Genomic DNA, 11,355 nt, shown 5'->3' with positions numbered 1-11,355 from the left:
GATCAATAGTACTGAAATTTATTATTTCATTGAAAATCTTGATAATTGTCGTTAGGTTGCATTTTTATATAAATCAATTTTTATGTAACCAAATATTTTAATCTAAAGAAGATCTCCTGTGCAGATCAAAAATGTTCATGTTTGCATAAAAATATCCTGGAATTTCTTTTAAAGTTCAGATGTGTACTGTTTATACGTAACCAAATGTTACCAGAATTTTTTTTTTAATTTATTTTTAAAAACATTATAAATTAATAGATTTATTACAAAATTTGCTTTAGAAGTAGTTAGAATTATCTTCATATAAGTTAAAATTAATTCTAAAATATTTGATTAATAATTTTAGAAATGTCGAAAAGAAAAGAACATATGAAAGCAGGTTATCTGCAAATGGGATGCAAACAGTAGAGCATTGATTATTCGACTCAATTGGGGACTCAGGTTGGTCGGATAACTGAAAAAATCGGATAACCGAAAAGAAGGAAAAAATACGTTATTAGTATAGTATATTAGGATATTAGTATATCCTGTGTAATTAGTTTATCGCTATTAACCAACTTTGCGTTGAATTTTCATTGATGTTTAGCCTAACAAATTTTTTTAAAAAATAATAATCATCGCTATTGTATCGATTAAAAATTATTTTTAATCGATACAATAGCGATACAATAGTTAAAAATTATTTTTAAATTATTTTATTGCTCACGAAACAAACAACCACTCATAATTAGAAAATTAAGTCTTGTTTAAATATTGTCCTCCCTTCAATGGTCGAGCCATTGATGCCAGCTAAAACATGCAAAAATTTAACAAAAATAATATTAAAGTAGCCAAGACATAGGCAAATATTGTAATGCCACATCACTAGCAGACACGCTGTCATTTTTGCACTGACAGCGTGTATAGCCTTTCCCTCCACTTTTCAAATTAGCGGACATTTGAAATTTGCCGACTAGAATGGTCGGTTAACCGATGTGACGGTTAATCGGGGGGTCGGATAATCGATGCTCTACTGTACTAAGTTAAATCTTCCAGGGTTTTAGAGTCATGCTTTTAGACCTCTTAACAATGGCCACTGAAGAGAACAAAACATAAAATACTTTTTTGTTTGATTCTTAAACACTATGTAGTGTAATAAATTCAAACGCTTGGCATTCTATCATCTTTATTTAGTTCAGTTGATACATGTTTAAAATACACATGCCCCTCTTCGGCCAACTAAAAATATAACAAAAAATACATACAGGATGTACAAGGTTAAAAAATACATATAAGTGGTAAAGATATTTTAGAACATACCTCGGGATTATTTATAAACTGGGTATCATGGATGAATACATATTTATACAGCTTACACATTTATTATCTATCTATTTAAATAAATATTATAAGTGCATCATTTTAAGATGATCTGCATGACACATATGTTACTGTGAATGACCGATATCTGGCGAATGTCAACATTCTCCAGTGAATGTCAGCATTCACACAGTCGTTTCGTGTATGAACGAAATACTTGCTAAATATCATTGTTTCTCACTTACACTGGCAAATGTCGACATTCAGTATGCACTGATGGTGAACGTTGAATAAAAATATTTTTATTACATTAAGACAAAAATGAAACTTTTTAATATGTCAAAATAGGAGAAAGCTTAATTAATTAAGTAACAGCACATGTAAATAAACTGTTGAACCTAAAACGAATAGCACATTCTTAATCAGAAAAGAAAATAATACGATAATAAACTTACACATAAATTATGTGATTAACGTTATACAATCTTATTTATTGCAACAACTTAAACTATTGTGACACTTTGAATTGCACAAGAGTCCTTTGCTTTTATAACTGCATTTATTCATAGAACACTTCTTTTTGCAATGACAGCGTGTATAGCCTTGCCCTCCACTTTTCAAATTAGCTGCAGCTGCTTCTCTCAGCGATATTTCTTGAGAAGAAATCTCAAATATGGAAAGTAACTTTTCTTTACAAATTACGAACTGATTACGTTACTACGCGATTACAGACAAATCTGTTAATGGTGTCTTTTATTCGGATATCGCCGACGCCTAACCAACAACCCCTCTCATCCTCTACCACTCGACCTGACAAACTGATCCCCACCACACAGGATCAAAAGAACAAAAACGCCATCCAGTGACAAAGTGGGCAGTTTCCACCAAACTGTTGCCAGAAAAAGAGGTATGACCGTGTCCTACCTCCATCTATCCACAAAGGATTTGGCGACAGACTGTCGCCTCTCTTTCGACATTGGCTTCTTGGGTATCGTATTGACTTCCACCAAAGCTTATCTGTGCTTGTCGACATACACCGGCAATTGTTCGAATGTATAATAATATAACCAAATATTCGGTCTTTCACCAATGTATTTTGTATGTGTTGACATTCACCGGAGAATATCGACATTCTCTAATTTCGGTCTTTTACAGTAACATATACACTATAAACATATCTTCGTTGTTTCCTTTTTGGGGACAAAATTAAAAGATGGATGTACTGTCAGTATGAGATTTTGCTTACATCTATTTTGTATTAAAAATTGTTTAGTTTATACAATATCTATATTAACAAACAATATACAGTAATACCCCAAACTTACTTGATAGGTGGGACTGAGCGATAACTGTGTAAGTCAAATTCATGTAAGTTGAGGTATAATTTTGCAATTTGTGTAAAATCCAAGTCAGATGTATGTAAGCTAATAAATGTTCTCGCTAATCTTATCTCGTCTTTTGATTCGTTCACGGTTACAAGAAATCACCACATAGTCTCTCAAGTCTCCGTAAATATAACAAACACAGAAATAAATAACATGAAATAAATTGTAGCTATGTGTCAACTCCACACGACACGTCCGAACATGTAAGCTGAACAATAGTGTGGGGGGAGTGAGTAATCAAGAGTTGCGTGGCGCTCAAACAAAAGATGAATCGACAAGATTTGAAAATTGTGTAACTCCGGGTTCGCGTAAGTCGATGTATTACTGTATCTGTATCCGTTACTTTTTAGCAGATCTTTAACAGATCTTTTATCTTAATGAATTTCATTACTTATATGAAATTTTAAAGATAGGTAGCAATAAAATACTAATAACTTCAATTCAAATCACTTTTTATTTCTTAAAATCACATATTTGGCACATTCATATTGCAAAAATTTTATCATGCAAAATTCATTTACTATCATAAAATATTTCCATATTATACTACTAAACTTTTTTGTCCACATTGTTTTTATTTTAATTAAACTCAACGCTCTCCAAAAATACAAACGTAATCTACGCTATCCCGTGTCACACTAAACTATAAACAAAAACACGCACAGTGCAAGTCAAAATACGTCGCGTTACTAATGCAAAGCGTCAACTATTGGACCAAGGTCACATGCACCAGCGCCAACTGAGTACAAAAGTTGAGATCCGTGTCTGTATCCGCGGATCTAGACACTAATGATCTGTATCTGTATCGTATCTGCAGATATATATTTTTAACTATATTAAGCTACATAACTAGTTAAGATGCAATACGATATTAAATTTCAATTCAAATTCTGTCGTTTACTATAAAATAAGGTGCACTATAAAATATCTTGTTATAACAATATTTACAGAGTGAATATAATGTATCTATTATATAAAATTTATATTGACAAAATAAAACACAAATAGATATATCTTTGTTAGCTTTACTTTATACTGTCATCTATCAGTTTTGCTATGCAATTTCATACCAATTAGCATATTTTTACGTCATAAAAAGGCTAGTTCATGATTGAGCTTTTATTTATTTTATCAAAAAATTTTTATAATCTAATTATAGCAATTATTACTGTATAGGAGATTATTTCAAATGAAAATAATTAATAAGAATGGAATTTTTGAAAAAAATTTTTTATAATACATATATCGAATGTACTTCCTATTTTTAAATTTTTCAAAATCCCTTTCACAATACTTTCAGCCAATTTTCACTTATTTTTATGCTCAAATTTTTATTTATACAGTTTTTACTTTTAATGATTCCTACACTTTCTTTAAATTTTCTGTTGTGTGTTTCTGTTTCTCTACGTAAAATTTTTATATTATTTTGGTGTATATTGCAGTCATTTAATGTGCAGTGATTGTGGAAGACAGAGTTCAGTACATATTGTAAATATTATTTCATCTTTAATAAATGCCGGAATGGGTGCTCCGGGTACCGATCTCTTACTTCACACTTTCCTATCTCCCTTTCTTTTCACACTTCATATCTCATGCTTTCTCTTTTTTCCTACTTCTATAGGGCTAAGTCCGAACTAAAAATCAGACAGCCCTCTAATCTCTTTTACTCAAGGTTTACTCAAGTTTGTGATATTTCAGATCTGCTACATGTTATTTAAGTCTCACTTTTAATTTTTGCTTTGTTTCTCCTATGTAGAACTTGGTTTCATTACAGGTACACTGGATCTTGTATACTACATTTTTTGTTTTTTCTTTCAGTTCTTTTCTTTTTTTCATTGGTTGTTTGGCTTTAATTCTAGATGATAGTTTTTCGTATTTTGGTGTGAATTTTATGTTGATCTTTCTTGTTTCTTTGCCTATTTCCTTGTACAATCCTTTGATATAAGGGAAACTGATATTTTAAATATGTATCAATTGAACTAAATAAAGATGATAGAATGCCAAGTGTTTGAATTTATTACACTACATAGTGTTTTTCAAAGAAGAGTTACAACATGGTTTCAGATTATCAAAAAAATAAAATAGTCATTATTTGGAAGTTATTTTGTATATATTTAAAAAGGAAGAGTTAAAAAAATGGCTGCTATTTAGAGGAGGACATTATTGGAAGTTCAACTATGTTATAATTCTAAATTATGTTTTACAGGTTATGTTGTTGACTCTTCTTTGGACTATCAAAGTATAGATCTGTATGGGTTTATGATAATTATATATGTATATGGAAGCAATGTGGTTTGTAGGTTCATCTCTTGCTCTGTCTTGATCTTGTTCTGAAATGTCTCTAAATTATTAATTAAATTAAAAAAGTATTCTCAATATAAAAATCAATCATCTATATCGAATGATAAATGTTTAAAAAAGTGAGAGAGATGATAAATCTTCAGTAATGGAAAAAAGTATTCTCAATATTAAAATATTTGAGAGATGGCAATTTTGTCTATCTTTAGATCACATTTTATAATTTAATTTTTAGCTTAAAAACCAACTGGAAAAATCCAGCAATATTTAGTTATTTTATTCAGTTATAAAGTTTAGAATTATATGATTTTACATATTGAATAAAAATCAAATTTTTTCTATTTATAAGTCTGAAATTATGATTAACTGATTTTAAAATCCATATAAAATAGTTTTCTTTAGTTTTTTTGAAAGAAAGTTTGCTTTTATAATCAAATTTCATTTCTTATAAAACTAAAATTTCCAGAACAATTTTTTAATGAAAATAATTAAGTTTTAAATAATAATGCTAATTCTAATTTTCATTATAAATATATCCGAATGATTTAATTCTGAAATCATTTTACTCATAAGAAATAATACAGAATCTCATTATGTAATTCATTAAGTTTGATTTCTTTTATTTTTAATTACATACATTGGATTCTTCTTAGCATCAATTATTGGTTGGTTTTTATTTTTGATGTCTTGGCAGAAACCATATACCTTAGCATAGACTTAACTCCACATAAGGAAAATCCAGTTAATGGTTACCTTCAACCTTTTTCTTGACAAAGCATATACATAGTTCACTAAATGATATCAGTTAACATTAACATTTGTTATGCTTATTTTTCTGAGTTCATGTTATTGCTTTCATAAAATTTCAATAAAATATAAGTAAATTTAGGTGTTTTTTGTATTTAACATTTCAGGATTTTTGAATAGTTTTTGCTATACTTTAAAGAGGCTTAAAATTTTTCATTTGGTAATAGCATATTACATGAAAGTATTGTCTGTTCTTTTATTATATTTTTATGTTAAGTATTTTTGCTTTTAGTATGTCAAAATCTAAATTAACAAATAGTACAAGTAACAAGATGACTGAGTTGATAATACAGTAGATCCCCCTATAACACTGTTGATAATTCCGTTTTATATGAATTCCATGTTGTGCAAATCACTTAGATTTTACAAATACGTGAGCCGTTCACAGCCTGGCGCACATATTTGTAAAATCTGAGTGACTTGTACAACATGGAATTCATATAAAACAGAATTTTCAACAGTGTTATAGGAGGTCTACTTGTACAACAGTTTCTACTTCAAGCAATGCTCTTGTTGCTGTTGGCTTTCTTCATCAAGTTATTGGAACTTCGAAAAATTCTGAATGCACATTTTTTATATTGATAAATTAGTCAAATACATTGATAAAACTATATTTAAGAAAATTCATAACATGTCAATTTATTAGAGTATATTTTCTAAATAATTCTTTTTATACCTCAGAGTCTTTCCTGTTATACAGTATGTGTCTTGTGATTGGTATTTTCTTGTAATTATTTAAATAAAAAATTTATCTGAAAACATAAATTGTACTCTTTACAATGAAATGTGTTGTTATTGCAGTAAAATTTTGTTTGTAGTAAAATTGTATGATACAGGGATGTCCAATCTGCAGCCCACTGCATCCTAAATTTTTTTTAGGTATATTATCATTTATTTTGACAAAGTATGTCGTAAAAATTATTCTTGTTTCATTGGATACACTTTGAATCATAATGATGTAATTGGTGTTAGAGATAAATTCTGTAGATAAATTTTTTTGGTTCTTCATTTTCAGAATCTCTGTTTTCCAGTTCCATTTGAATTCCATGTTCTGCCAATTCTTGAAGTTCATCTTTGGTAAGGCCTTCACCAGAAACCTGCTGTAACTCCTCAATATCCTGCTCATCTATATCTCCAAGGCCCTGCTTTATCGATTAGGTTGAGTTTGGTCAACCTAACGATACAGTGATAGGCTCTTCTTGTTGAGAATTTTTGGATACCTTCAGCCATAACTTTTTCCATACTTCATCCTTGCATTTATCAGTTAATTCTTTCCAAGCGAAGTCAATATTTCCTATGGCATCCATAATGTTATATTTTTTTCCAAAATTGCACCAAACAAACATAGATTTAAAGAAAGTATACTTTTTTCTCACCTTTTGCTGATTGATTTGTGTTTGCAAATAATCATTTTATATACGAATCAATGAAATGCCGTGATAATTTAAATCAGCGTAAATTTTGAGATTTTTTTAGGCTTTGAGCAGACTGTATTATATCAAATCAGTATTAAGTGAGGCAGCATTAAGCAGGGTCTTACTGTATATTTGTTTTTAAAATTTGATAATCACATTTTGAACTTTTTAAAAGCATACATTTATATAAAATACCTTTGTGGCTTGCTGAATATATCTAAATTCCTAATTTGACCCATTAGGAAAAAAAGTTGGACAACCCTGGTATAATACTCATTAACTCTCTAAGCTGATTTTTGGCTGATTTCATGATTTAATCTGTTTGAAAGAAAATTGGCTGATGGGAAAGTTGTTTGACTGGTTTTGCTAGACAAATTTCCTTTATATCATGAGGAGTAAAAACAATTTTGTCTCCAGGTACATACATAGAAAGAAATTTTTAGAGCTTAAAGAATTAAAGTAAAGTAACTATCAGTTACTTTACTTTAATTACTATTTTAGTTACCAAAAGTTAACATCCACCATTATAGGCAATCTGATAGAGGTTGATGCTAATGAGAATCCACTGTATTTATTTATTTATTTATTAAGTAATTATTTCCAATTTACTTTATAATAATTTGATGTTACAGAAGCTAATTTTACTTCTTTGTAAATTATTATATGTTTACAAATGGCAAATTTCTGTAACTTTCATCTCTAAATTTAATTATATAAATTTACTAGAAAATTTAATAATTTACTATATTTCTACACTATAATAATTTTTAATGTACTAATTTTAAATAATATTATATTATAAATCATTTGAATAGTTTTATTTAAATGTTTATACAACACATTTTTAGATTAATATAAATTTTAATTGTATTTATAGCATTATTTTAGAAATAAATAGTAGGTATTACTGCTTATTAANATATTAGCATTAATTCTTAAAAAACAATAAAAGTTATCTGAAAATATAATGATTAAAGATGATCAAAACAAAATGCATACATGCATGTTTTCCAGTTCACAGCATTGCCTAACCTAGTCCATCTAGGTTAGGCAATGCTGTGAACTGGTTATTCTTTTTAATGCCCTTCTAGTTTCATGAGAGCATTTAAATCTTAAATATTTATTTACTACAGATACACAAGATAACATTTGAAACTCTAAATAAATAAATAGATAAAAATATTCATTAGTATTATGACTAACATGATACTAATGAATATTTTTATCTATTTATTTATTTAGAGTTTCAAATGTTATTTCATGCATCTGTAGTAAATAAATATTCAAGATTTAAATGCTCTCATGAAACTGAAGGGCATTAAAAAGAATTCAAGTCAGTTAGGCATTACAGACTCCTTGTATTCCATAATTTTACAAAATCTTTTGTCTTACTGACACAATGAAATTACCATCTCAATAACTGGAACAAATTACTTAGCACAACTAATAAAACTTTAACATCCAGTAACCAACTTTAATGTAAAAATTTTTTGATTGAAAATGTTTGTCAAGATCTGAATCAGGTCAACAATTATATTAGGAATCCAATCATTTGTCAATTTTACATTAATGTTGGTATGTTGGTTACTGGATGTTAAAGGTTTTGTTGATTGTACTAACTGATACACCATTATTCTACTATATATATATATATATATATANATAAGAAACTACATTGAGAAACAGTGTTTCCAGTTTCTCAATGTAATTTACTTTACTAGTAAATAACACAGTGCACTGTGTATACAATTACATAAAATACTAAATTAAAACTAATTAGAATATCAATATATCAATCAATCAATCAACATTTATTTGTTATGGCTTTCGCCTTTACAAAGGGGTTACAAGATCTTGTAACATTGACAAATACAAACATTGTTATACATGGTTTCAAAGATATTAAAGCTTAATTAATAATGTTATGTTAACATGTTAAATAAATAACAGAAAAATTTATAAACTTTAAATAGCATGTCAGAGCTTAAACTATCATTGTATAAACAATACATATCAAAATCAGTTGTCAATAAATTATCCCTTAAATGTTCAGTAATTTCACAAGACACAAATAAGTGGTTTTTAATACTTTCACAGGGTCGGTTACATAATGGCCAGTTAGAATAGGCGGAAATATTCATTCTACACCTATTTAATACAATAGTATAGTCATTAAGTCGCAATTGAATTATCAAAGATTTAACATTATAATTTAAATTGGACAATAAATAATGTTAAGGTGTCCATGGAGCTATTAAGGAAGTCTCATAAAACCCACTCTTTTGTTCAATATATTGAATATCTTGAGCCCAATATTTATCTTTTAATGACTGAAATATTTCAGCCATAAAAAGGTTTTTATTTGAGATCTGAGTATAATAATCAATAGAATAACCCAATTCAGATAATAAGTTTTCAACTGAGGAAGACCAAGTTACAAACGAAGAATTCCTACCTATTAATTTCAATTTATTATAAATCAACTTTCTAGGGTCATAATCTGGTAACTCCAAAATTTTACTCCAATATCTAAAAATAATCATTGTTAAATGTATAGCCATTGGTGGACGACCTAGTTCAAATCTTAAAACAGGTCCAGGAACCGAACGATTAATATGAAATATTGATCTAATAAATCTCAACTGCGTCTTCTCCAATTTGTCAACAAAAGATGGTCCCCAAATAGGGAACATATACCCCAAACTTGAACGTATCAAGGAATCAAACAATCGATAATACGACTTAATGGAAGACTGCTTCATTCTTACCATAAGCTTTATTAAATTAGAAAGCTGAAGTTTATATTTCAAAAACAATTTATCTAAGTGAAAAGAAAATGAACCCTGTGGAGTAAAATAAATACCCAGATATTTGTAAGACAAGACAATCTCCAACTCAGAGTTAAATAAATAAAATTTATCAGCTTTCCCCAGTCTACCCCCTCTCCGAAAAACCATTACTTTAGATTTAGACTTATTAATAAATAGCTTATTAGACTTACAGTAATCTTTTAGGAGGTCAAGTTTTTTCTGAAGACCAATAGCTGAATACGAAAATATTACAATATCATCAGCAAACAAAAGACAATTCAATTCTATCTCTGGTGATATGGATATACCCATTGTATTATGATTACAAAAAAATTCCAAGAGATCGTTAACAAATAAATTAAACAAAATAGGACTAAGTGGTTCACCTTGTGGAAGCCCTTTATTAGCAGTTACCGTCTCCGAAAGACAATGATTAACTTCAATTTGATAAGTAGTATTCGAAAACAATTGTCTTATAAGATTAATAAAAGATGATGACATACCTATCCGAGAAAGCTTCGACCATAAAATATCATGATCTATTGCATCAAACGCCTTTGACAAATCAATAAATCCAACGTATAATTTTCTCCGCTTCTTAGTCAAAATTAATTGCAAAATTCCAAAAAATATAAATAGATTATAACCAACACGTCTATTCACTACAAAAGCTCCTTGACCAATGGAAATAGTATGAGACCGCTCAAGCCAAAGACGCAAACGATTAGCTAATAACGTAGAAAAAATTTTCCTAATTACACTAATTAGCGATATCGGACGGTAATTCATAGGATCGAACCGATTACCCTTCTTATATATCATTTTTAAACAAATATTTTTCCAAGTAATGGGAAAAGAATAATTAGTTTTAAAATTATTAAATGTATATAACAAATCATTTAAAATATTAGTCGGGAGAAATTTAATCATCTCAGCCTTAACAGCATCCAGTCCAGGGGCTTTATTATTTTTTAAAGATCTTACCACAAAATGTAATTCATCAAATGAGATATTATCATCGAGTAATGGATCCGTATTAACATTAGTACAAATAGACAGTACAACTAAAGATGGTCCAGAAAAAAACTTTCTCAAATAATCCGACCAATCACAAATAGAGATGTTATTATACACAACTTTTCCATTTCTAAATTTATTAACAATTTTCCAAAATTCAGAAGAGTTTTTAATATGTGATAATTGGAAGTTAATCTTATTCCAAAATAATTTCTTTTTGGCTTTACAGAGAGATTTAAAAGTTTTTTCCAAATTAGAATAAATATTAAATTGTTGTTCAGTTCTTGATCGCCGAAATAATCGTAAAGCACGATTCTTCTCTCT

This window comes from Centruroides sculpturatus, unplaced genomic scaffold (genome assembly GCF_000671375.1).
Source record: "Centruroides sculpturatus isolate CEXI.00-Female unplaced genomic scaffold, Cexi_2.0 scaffold717, whole genome shotgun sequence".
NCBI lineage: Eukaryota > Metazoa > Arthropoda > Arachnida > Scorpiones > Buthidae > Centruroides > Centruroides sculpturatus.
This window is presented reverse-complemented; position numbering follows the sequence as displayed.